Genomic DNA, 12,210 nt, shown 5'->3' with positions numbered 1-12,210 from the left:
CAACAGAAAAAGTCAGCACAATTGAAGGGGAAGAGGAAAACTCAAATGTTTCTGTAGAAGTGAAAAAATGCAGCAAGGCAATCAAAAGCCACTGGAGTTGGATTACAGAAGAGGCAGGGAAGAATTAACATTGTGATGGCAACAATAAGGTGCTTAGCCTGGAATGTGGCTGGCCTCAACAGTAAGATTAAGAGGCAGTTAATAGCAGAGGAATTACAAATGTACAACCTCCTGATTGTTATGTTGTCGGGAACACACCTGTCCTATAAAGATAGAGGCTTTTTGAGACATTTAGGTGATAGCTTGTTCGGCACAAACGGTGTCGATTCGGGGCGTAGATATTTTAAGTAGCAAAAGATTCCGATTGGAAGTCTGTAGGACACTGTTGGATGATGGGGGCAGATGGGCTATCGCTCAAGTAAAATTAGCTGGAAAAAAATGTTTTTTGTTCATTATATGGCCCCAATAGAGATGACCCTAGAGCAATAGAAGCAGTTACTTTGGAATTATTAAATTGGGAGGGGGAGCGGTTAGTGATGGGGGATTTTAATTGTATAAGGGATTATGGATTGGATACTACCCGGAGGGGGGGCATTTCAAAGAATGCGAAAGACACAGGCAACTACATGGGTGCAGGGACGGTTGCATGTAATCAAAGATGTCTGGAGGACTCTCTATCCCGATATAGCAGGGTACATGTACTATTCTGCCCCTCACAAACTATACTCAAGAATTGACATGGCCTGGGCATCATATAATATTTTATGGTCAAGTAGTATGTAAATATGTTCGAGGGTCACATCAGACCATAATCCTGTTCTTCTTACATTAGGATCTCACCCGAAAATATTAACTCCCGCTCTTTCTCCTTGCCCAGATATTTACTCACAGATGAAGAATTTGTAACTCAGACTCTGGCACATCTCAAGGAATTTGTTGGAACAAATATAGGAACAGCCTCTCCTATAGTAGTGTGGGACACATGTAAAGCAACAATTAGAGGTTTTACTCAGCAATTCATCTTGAGACAGAATATAGGACAGAACACGAAAATGAAAGCTACTATATTGGCTATGCGGAAGATAGAATATGACCACATTGAGGCAGTTTCTAGAGGCCTTCAAAACGCAGATGAGCTGGGGTATAGCCTAGTGTACCATAGATCAGTCCTGAAAAAAACATTTAGGGAAAGGAGTATAGCGAAATTGAACAAGTATTGTCTGGTGCAATAGGAATCAGGGGAAAAGATAGGTAAGATCCTAGCATTTAGAGCAGCAGACGATAGGGCCAAGACAAATATAAAGAAGGTTAAGGGGATTGATAACAAACTATAGGAACACCCTAAACAGATTTTGGATCCAATTTGTGGCTTATTTTCAAATGCTATATGCACCGGAACATCAGCCTAAGCAGGATGAAATAGCTAATTTCATACAAAATAATCCTCCCTCATGGGTGGAGACTGAAACATCAAATGGTCTAACTAGTGATGTAGCAATAGAAGAAATAAAATCAGCAATTATCTATTTACCATCAGGTAAAGCAGCAGGAGACAATACCATTCCTTTAGAATTCTATAAGCAGTTCATGGAGGAGTTAGTGATACCATTCAGTCAGGTTATAAGATTGATTGGTAAAGAGGGTAAGGCTCCTGACTCATAGAAAATAACGCAAATTATTTTCTTTCTAAAAAAAGGCAAACCGACAAAGGAGTGTGGGTCGTATCGGCCTATCTCACTAATTAATGGCGATGCAAAAATATTTGCAAAGATTCTTGAGAACCGACTGTCTCCTGTGCTACCTAGCCTGTTGTCCCATTACCAACAAGGCTTCATTCAAGGGAGGGATACGACTGCCCACGTGAATATGGCTGTCTCTACTTTTGATGCAGCCAAGACACAATCGGCCCCACTCGGTATGATACTGTTAGATTCTGAAAAACCATTTGACCGAGTGGGGTGGGGCTTTTTATGGGCTACACTTGCTGCCTTCGGTATGAAGGGGCAATATCTTGTGTGGATTAACGCTCTTCATGACAAACCTAGCGCTAAGATAGTGTATGCAGGGCTACAATCAACTGTTTTCCTGATTCTTCTGGGCACCCGGCAAGGGTGCCCCCTATTGCCACTTTTATTTGCCCTTTATACAGAGTCTATTGTTTCAACCCTTCAAAATCACCAGTTAATTAGCCCTTACATGCTTAGGGATAGCTCCCTTAAAGTCATAGCATATGCCAATGACATTGCAGTGTTCTTAACGGACCCTGGGGGGTCTATGCAAGTGATCACAGATGAGGCACGAGGGTTTGGCCTACTATCTGAGTACAAATTGAATATTAATAAAACCCAGATTTTATTGAATTTTAAATCTGCGCTTCCGATACAGGGTGTGTGTTCAACTGCTACATATTTGGGGATTAAGATGGCGGCACAGATCAAAAGAATAATCCCTCTAAATTATGAGACATTGCTGAAAGAGACGGCTAAACTACTTAAGAAATGGCATAGGTTGCCTATTGGTATTGTAGGGCGTGTAAACATTGTAAAAATGAAGATCTTGCCAAAAATTTTGTACATGTTTAGGTCTATCCCGTTGCGATAGACTATGTCCTTTTTTAAGCGATTGGACGAGTATCTTGGCAGTTTCATTTGGGGCTATAAAAAAGCAAGACAAGCCCTGGTACTGCTAAAACTCCCCTTTAATCATGGGGGTTTAGATTATCAGGATTTTAAAATGTATTTTTGGTCTGCTTTTTTTGGTCGTCTTCATAGCTTTATCTTTCGTGAAAAGAGCACCTACTATCATAATGTTTTGTTGACAGGAGGGAGCAATCAATTTCTGTTACAACTAATGACCCGAATTATTACAAAAGGGTCAAATTCAAGACGATTCGTGATTGCATATTTGATTGGCGCGATATTTCTATAACGTATGGTTTGACACTGATGAATGATAAGTTTCCTTTCTAAGGCAATCCAGGGTTGCCTAGCATCTTTCATGATACAATGGGGAAAGGCTGGTCCAAATATGGAGTAACATGTTTAGGGGACTTTTTTGATCATGGTGGGTTTATGGAATTCGGAAAAATACAGATTGTGTCCAAATTGACAGACAACATGCAGTTTAAATATATACAAATACGTGACTATGTTGTTAATGATCTCAATTTGTCGAGCTTATCTCATTCAGACATATCGAATTGTTTATATGATTCAAGTGATAAATCTTTAATAAGTAGAGCATATACAAGCCTATGTGGTTTCAGATTGGAGGATAGCCCCAGAATAGCTGCTCGCTGGACCAGAATTATGGGTATGCCGGTTTCAGCTAAGAATATCTCGGATGCACTTAGTAAAATTTCTGGGGCAGTTCAATCCTCCAATCTGCGATTACAACAGATTCGTACAATTTGGTTACTATATTATACGCCAGATAGAATTGGAAAATGGTCACCTAACACCCAGGCAAGCGATAGGGCAAAATGCCCCAGGTGTGAATTATATGCGGCAGATATACAACATATGTTTGTCACATGCCCTGAACTCTCACTATTTTTGCAGAAGGTTGAACTTATTCTGATGCAAAAATTGGGGAATAAAACACCACTAACGGTTATGGAAATATTGATGGGGTAGGGAGCTGAGATCCGATAACGAAAATCTCTTAACTATTATGCTTGTCTGTGCTAGACTTACAATTGCACGGGTCTGGATATCGTCAAAAGCTCCCACAGTAATGGATTGGTGGGTTTTAGTCAGGCAAATACATGATTTGGAGGGAGCATTAGCTAGATCAAGGGGCGTTCAATCCAAGCACAAATTTAAGCTGATTTGGGGATCATTGTTTTGAACTGTGTATATAAACGATTGCTTATTTTTTACTGCCACCTGGTACTAGGAAAATTAATGTAGCTATCAACTGTCTGCTTTCTGCCCTTTATTCTTTTCTCTCTTTAATTCAATGTAAAAGATCTGATTATTATGATTATGTTTTTGATTATGATTTAGCTAGTATAAAACTGCTACAATCTTAATTTTTGTGTTGACACAAAAAAATACAAATATTTAAAAAAAAAAAAAAAGATAGTGCAGAAGATGGGCCTGTGACAACATTTGAAAAGCAAAATAGGATCTCAAAGGTGGAAGCAAGTTTTGATTTATTTTCTTTAATCTAAAGGGAAAGCCCAACTAGCTGAGCCATTCAGTATTGGGGAACAAGTCATAGCAATCTCTTTTCACCATTGAAATTGTATGTCTCTATGATTTTCTCGGTTGATGCTATTTAATGCACCTTGTATTTGAACAGCGCATTTCAACTATCCCTGTTGCCTTTTAGCACTGTGATTTTCTGTAGGGTTTTTTTCACTTTGCATGCAGGGTTTCTCACAGAGTCTGTTTGGTGTGCTCCTGTTTCTTCTCCTCTCCTGTCTGTGTTCCCCCCGCTGTCCGCATTTCTCTGTGTTTCTCCAGTATCCTTCTCCTTTTTCATTGTTCACTAATCCTGTGGCAATGTCATCTAGAGTCTGTCTCCCATTGTCTATATTTCCCTGTATCTTCTCATCCTGTAGTTTTGGGTTGGAGGGAGTTCCTGCAGGTGGATGAAACATTTGGTTTATTGCCCAGTAGGGAAGGGTTTTGTTGAATAATTTTCTGATTAATGTGTGAAATGCACCTGTCTTCCTCATACAAACGGTTTGCTTAAAAGGCTGTCATTTAAAAGAACTGTATGTACAATAGCTTGCAGACTGAAAGTAAATCGAATGTCTTCATGTATGCACTTATAACCCTTTCACTGTCAATCACTAGTTGTTCTAGCTAATTAACCTTTGATTCTTCTTCCAAGCTCAACCTTTGCAACAAGTTCTTCTCCTGCAGGGCCACACTTGGAGACAATTCAGTGGAGGTATACAGCTTACAAGTAGTCACCATAGCATTATCAGCTTCCTTTGGCTCTCTCTGCTGTCCCTCAGTTCTTCAATTCTGTTGTACCTCAATGCCTCCTAAGTCCTCTGATTCTCACAGGGGTCATTGAGAAGTCCTACAATGGCTGGGAGAACTATTAAGCCCTAATCAATCTGCTGAATTTTTGCAACCATATTGTCCCTACGCCAGAAGAACTTTCACCTGTGGATTCTCTTCCAGATTCAGCATTTCCTCCAAACATCAGTGGGTTTTCTTTACCACAACACACATAAAAAACATGGATTTTGTACTAATATCTGTAAAACTCCTACTGGTAATCAGAGCCCATTCCATTAATACACACTGCATTTGAATTACTTTTCCCAATTAGACATACTGACAAGGACAGAGTGAAAAACACCTGAGTCCTCAGTTGTCAAATGGCAGCACAATCAATTGTGGATGACATTTGCTCTTTAGAAAACCTAACTAAATGAGTAATTCGTATTCAAGAGGAATTGATTGGTCAAGGAACATTCCAACCACTCACCTCTCTAACCACTCATACAGACTTAGACCTAAAACCGTTCCTAAACCTTCACAAGGCAACCGTGCAAAAATTACTTATCACAGCATAAACAGTGACCAGTTTGGGTATATTTTTGTATCAGCTCTTCATTCAATACAGAAGTGGTCTACTGTTGATAGTTTGATCAGCGATACTGTCATTTTACCTGGATATCATTAACCCCTTTGCTGCTCATGACGAGCTCAGCTCGTCATGAGTCACACTGGAGCTGTGCTTATGACAAGCTGAGCTCATCATGAACAATGGGAAATCTGGAGTAACAGCACAGGAGGGGAAAAGTCATAGCAGCCAAGGTGTTAAGCTGGGCCAGGCATAACATGGTCTTCAGTAAACTTGATTCATCTGGTAAGTCCTCAGTTCTAGGGTGAATCTTAAGGTCCCTCTTGAAATCCCTGTAACTCTATCCTGCCTCTGAAGATACTAGTGGCCCACTGTTGGTAGCTCATGGCGCTGGAGAAATAATGAGTACTACATAATGATGCCCACCATGTTTTGCTGCTCTTGAGACTTATGTTATGAGTCTCCTGGTAGCTGCTTAACAGAAATGTGTGAGCTGAAGGCATAGCAACCCGTTACTGTGTATGGTTGCACAGCATCCTATTGCTGGGAAAGGGCACATACTAACCCGTTACTGTACTATGAATTTTAGAGGCCTGATGGTAAGAAAGGTGGCCTGGCAATCTCCTATTGTTGGATTATTGGTGCAGAACCACAGCATAGATCTGTTAGTGGAATGCATGGCGGTGATGCTCCTTGTTTCTATGGATATGAGCAATTTGCATACGCATTACTTTGAGACAACACGCTGGATTAGTCATATCATATTGTTATGACAAAAAACATAAGGCAAATATTCTTCAAGTGCATAGGTTTATATCTGAAACACCATTGGTAAGGGTGGTTAATGAGGAACTATACCCTATGTGGAAAGGTGTTTTACTTTATCTTAAAGATCATGATGCATCATGTAACATGATAAAGTACAATATATCTAAGCTTTGTCCTCCAGGGAAAGTGGAAACACAGCAACTTCCTGGTAAACATCTTGTTGGTACATGTAAGGATGATGTACCACTACTTGGGGAGTTCCCTAAATATGCGTAGCTCCAATAAGATGATTTTCATTGAAGACTGTCACAGTTACTGTTAGTTAATATTTGCATAACCCGCTGCATAGATCTGCATTTTTCCTTGTTCCTCCCTTCCTGCCCAGAGCAGAGTAGCTCAGGTTGCTGTATTTCTGGTCCCGATTCAAAACTCCTACAGTGGCCTCAACAGGAAACTTTTGTGTTACCCTTCTTGGTTTGAGAAAAATTCAACAGATCACTCCTGTGGCCTACAAAGAAGGAGCACTTGGATAAACGTGGAGGTCAAGGGACGGGCCATTTATATCATTTTGATGCTCTTAACAATCAGTGCCTCACAGAACTCAAAGCACTCAGAACATCCGATTCAATACAAGAAGCCTAGACATCTCCAGAATGGAGACAAAGAACTACAAGAAAGAAAAGATAACAAGAGAGGCCTTCTTCAGTCAACCCCCCCCCCCTAGGATATGAAACAGTCTCCCTGATCACAACAGAGCAGTCTGTTTAATAAAGTGGCTCTGGGTTGGTTTCACAGCAACAAAGCAACAATTTGTATTCAGCCATTATACCGTCCAGCCAGGAGCAACAACAGTTCACAGGTGGAATGTTGGACACCAGCTGAGGGGCATAAGATTAGGACAGGGAGAAAGGGGGTAGTAAAAGGATTGGGTTCAGCAAATGGTAAGAGGATAATTACAAGATAAATCATTAACCTAAAAAAACAATGAAAGAAGAGGCAAAAGGAAAAGGGAATAGCGATTAGGGAATGGTGTGGAGAAATGCCTAATGATGATGAGGGGTGAAACCCCAAAACTGGTCCTAGGATGCTTGTTTCTGGTCCAGGAAGGACCTGGCTTGGGAGTTCATGCTGGACTGTTCCCAATACTTTAAGGCAGCAGTGGTCCTTAACGTATCATGTATTCAAATAACCAAATAATTATAGACAACAATGTGTGCTATAAGCAAAGAAGTATCCAGCCGGGCACTAATTTAATCAATATAAGAAGAATTCAAAGGATTTTAGTGCACAAATGTACAGTGGGATACAATCCTGTATCCAGTACATATATAAAACATGAACATATAAGACATGAACAAAAAGTTATGAAGAGGGGTAGGGTATATTCAGGCAAATTTTGGGTAGGGAACGCTGGTAATCAGATAAAAGTAAACCTAGCTATCCTAATATAGTCAACACAAAATTAGTAGCACGATGGAAAAACTGGTGTGTAACTATATCAACTGTCGACGGCGTTTTGATCCTTTACACTACATTACAAGGATCATCATCAGGACTGAAAATTACATTGCCAGAATAAAAAGCATACAAGCCTGTTGAAAGATAGGGAGAAAGAAGGTAAGAAACAATTGTTTAGCAACAATTGCTAGTGAACACATAATGCTGCGTAGTTACATTAATTAAATGCTGAACATGCTTTATTAAGGAACCTTTCATACGTGATATGATCAGTGAATGGCATGCAAGGGATCCGGAAACCAAATGAGACAATTAATGAATTAGTCGTGAAAAGGTCTAAATGCTGGCCGAAGTGTCAATGGTGATTTATTGTGCCTGCTGTAGTGAGTCGGTAACTTATGCGGAGGTCCGTGTGGGCGTGAGGACTCACGTGTTGTCTAATTATCCTAGAAGATGGTGACTAGGGCACACAAGTTAAAAGGGCTATGAGCCCAAACTCACCTTAAGGTAAAGGTTGATTGGTATTGTAGGATGAGGCGCATGGAATCCGAAGTGCGCCGCTATACGTCATTTGTACCATATGGGAAGGATCCTTCTGCTAATGAATCCTCAAGGGAGGTCTGGTGGAGAAGGGCACAATTAGCGATAACTGATTGCAAAATTAGGTGGATGGCAAAGTAACCATAAGTCGGGGTGCACAGTTTACCTGTGGACCCGAGAGTAAGGGTGTAGCCGTGGGAGCGGTGTCCTATACGGCAGTTACCAAGAGCGAGTTAATCACAGTACGGCGGTGCGGTGAATTGGAAGCACCGGGGGTAGCCGCGGGAAAAGTATCCGTGCGGCGATTTCGGGAGGTCAGGTTGCCTATGGGGAAATTTAACAATGGGTTAAGGCTAAGCAGGAATTAAGCAAACGGTCTGACAAGGAGCCTACAGGACAGTGTGGCTTGCCTCTATGGCAGTGGTACAATCTCTACGAGCTTCCGTGCGCAATGGCTGCACCAATGGCAATCGAAAGATGACGCGCTACTTTGCTTAAATAGTAGGTGAATGGTAGCGGCCATCTTAGGTGAGGGGAAGTGGTCTAAATGTTGTGATGTGCTTTAAGTGTAAGGGAGTGAGTTAAAGGGGCTGATAAAACATACCCTGAGTCAGATGGAGAGCATATTGGTTAACCACATTGTTATGCACAGTATTTTGTGCGGAGCCTATGAGGAATTATGGATTATATACAAGGGGAGGGTGAGATGTGGTTGATGCAGAAGGAGTGACTTAATGGGTTAAAACCACATGAAACAGAAAAATAGTTACTGAAATACTGCTGGAATTATAAGACTTGGTAATTGGTGAGCTTCCTGATTAAAAACAATATTCAACAAGGAAATACATATGGAACAATACTGGACTCATTAAATATTTACAGGAGAGATATCCAATCTTCATTCCTGTTCAATCCAGTTCTTATACTGTCCATTAAGATAATCATTCTCAGTTCTTCTTTGTTCAGTAGTAGGGCCATGTCACCTCCACATGGGGGTAGTTTGAGGGCTTTCAGGACAGTCCATTTAATGTCGTTCTCAGTATGACCCTCTCGCATGAAATGCTCAACCAGTGGGGCGTTGGGGGTCTTGCAACGAACCCTACTCCAATGTTGTCCAATCCTGGTTTTGATTTTCTGTTTTGTCTGGCCAATGTATACTTTAGAGCATGGGCATTGAATTAGATAAATTAGATCACTTGTATTACAATTCGAGAATGAATGGCAGTTAATTTATACATTGTTAAAAATGAAGGATTTGCCTTCCAATGTGTATTCGCATACATTACAGGCACCACATTTAGCATGTCCTACCAAGGGGATATAGTTCCAATGGGCATCTAATGTGTGGCGCTGTATGAGACTTGGCAGTGCAGCGCTTACTAAATGGTCCTTGAGATTAGAGCTTTTGTGGAAGGCAAAAATTGGGCGATCTAGTTTGAGTGTTCCTGCATTGAGCAAGGGCCAATGTTTAAGTATTGATTTCCTCAGGACATTCGAAACAGGCGAGAACGTAGTGACACAGGCAGGTTTGATGCTCTCTTTTTTCTGTTTGGGGCTAAGTAGAGCCTCTCTAGGGCAGTACCAGGCTCTTTTAACTGCATTTTGTACCAGCCTCTTGGGGTACCTCTGTCCCTCAATTTGTTTGACAGTGTGGTAGCTTCCCTGAAGTAATCTTCCTTAGCAAAACAATTTCTTCTGATTCTAAGAAATTGGGAATATGGTCATGAGTCCCTGAGTGCTCTGGGGTGGTTGCTGGTGTAACTAAGCAATGTATTGCGTTCTGTGGGTTTTCGGTACAGTTTCGTATGTAGACTGCCATCAGAATGATAAATAGTGAGATCTAGAAAGGATATGGATGATTTGTCAGCTGTACTGGTGAATGTAAGTCCGGAGCAGTTATTATTGAGCCAATGGATGAATTGGTGTAAGTTATCAAAATTATGGCACCAATTGAGAAATATGTTGTCTATATATCGTCTCCAGATGGTAATTGCAGACGAGAAGGGGTTAGTTGGAGACAGTATGGTGTGTGTTTCTATGTAGTCCATAAAAAGTATGGCCAGATTGGGGGCAAAAATAGCCCCCATAGAGTTCCCCTTAACCTGTTGGTAGTATTGTTGTGCAAAAGCAAAGACATTCCTAGTAAGGCACAACTCCAATATTTGAAGAATGAAGATTGAGGGTACTTGGTGTGATCGTGTTCTGGACTGTTTCCAATAGGCACATCATCAAGACTGATTTGCATATGGCCAGGTCTAAACTGGGGTGGCATGGTGAGCAACAGAATAATGGATTTAACCCAGATCTCTTCACTGGGGATGATTGTATTGATTTGTTCTGCATTCGGTCCATCAATTGTGCGCCCTTTGCTCACTATCCCTGACGAGACGTCAAAGCACTTTTCGGCGAGTAGCACTCTACTCCGGGAACCCAAAAAGGATTAGTGGTGAATTAGTATACATAAATAGGATTTAATTTGAGTAGTGGATATGTGAGTCTGTTCGTTGGATTGAAAGGATAATGGAGGGAGATAAGAGATAAGAGTCTAGAAAGTGTTTATTGGAAGATCATAGTTGTAAGAGGAGATTTGGGATGGGTGAAGGAGATATTGAGGAGGAAAGAGTCTCTAGAAACGGATTAGAGAGATCATAGTAGTAGTAGTAAAATGAGTTTTTGGGATAAGTGCAAGGAGGGATGCATGAGGGAAGAATTTAGAAAGGGTTGCTTGGGAGATCGTGGTAGTAAAATGAGGTTTGGGGTGATCCAAGAGACAGAGGAGTGAAGAGTCTAGAAAGGGTTTTTTTGGTGATCATATTGGTAGAATGAGGTTTAGGATGAGTCAGAGGGGAGGGAGATGATATATTTAGAGAGGTGTAGGGTGAAGCATAGGCTAATATAGTAGGAGTAAAGTATTAAATATATAGATACATAGGTACATAGAGGGTGCACAAATATAAAGGAGGTAATGCATGACGATTTAAGCTGTATTTAATAAATTCAGAATTTCATAAATATTTCAATAGTGAAGCAATTGTAGATAAAATAGTTATGATGATATTTACAGATTGTGGTAGATAAATGAATGGGGAATCATTAGTATCTAATCAAGTAGCTTATATGAAAACTATATTGTGGCTTATATATATGTTAAGCATAGAATATTCTCTATATTAACCATAAGTAATAAGTACATTTGTTACGCAGAACTAAAGCAGGCTTTAAAAATCATAGAAACTTTACAAGACATGCAGATCTCATGACTGAAATATTCTACTCAATCTAATGGTAATGCTTTTTACACATAAACTGGTTTCAAATGATGTCATTTGTGGAAATATATTTTAATTCACTGAGCTGCCATTTTCTTCATTATCACATATGAAAGAACCTTCAAATATGGAAGTTCAGCATGTCTGCTGCACATTTGTTTGAACGTTTGCTCTTTTGTTTGAACTGTTGCTCCATATATAAAACAAATCTAGCCACATATAAAATACACATGACCCCTTACTTGCCTCTAAATTCCCGAACAGGAATGTCATCCGGGCAGCTTTTAAATTGTGTTTAAAAGCTATTGCTTTTAATAAATACATAACTAAAGCATGAAGTGATAGCACAACGTCATTTGCAATCTGTAAATTTTACAATGAAATAGCCACAGAATTTTAGCACTGCATGTGGTTTTACTGATAAATCTATATAGTGTATAAACAATAATGTTTGGAAATGGAGTTTCTGCAAATATGTTTATTCTCACACAACCGTCTATTGTTCTGATTTGTTTTGCTCCTATATAAATCTTTGTTTGCATCACACTTCTTAATTACAAAAAAATGTGCTTTCATAATTCCTGGTACATTTTGAAATATTTGTACTATTCACTTGCAAGCTATT

The sequence above is a fragment of the Lissotriton vulgaris genome, chromosome 11 (assembly GCF_964263255.1).
Source record: "Lissotriton vulgaris chromosome 11, aLisVul1.2, whole genome shotgun sequence".
NCBI lineage: Eukaryota > Metazoa > Chordata > Amphibia > Caudata > Salamandridae > Lissotriton > Lissotriton vulgaris.
This window is presented reverse-complemented; position numbering follows the sequence as displayed.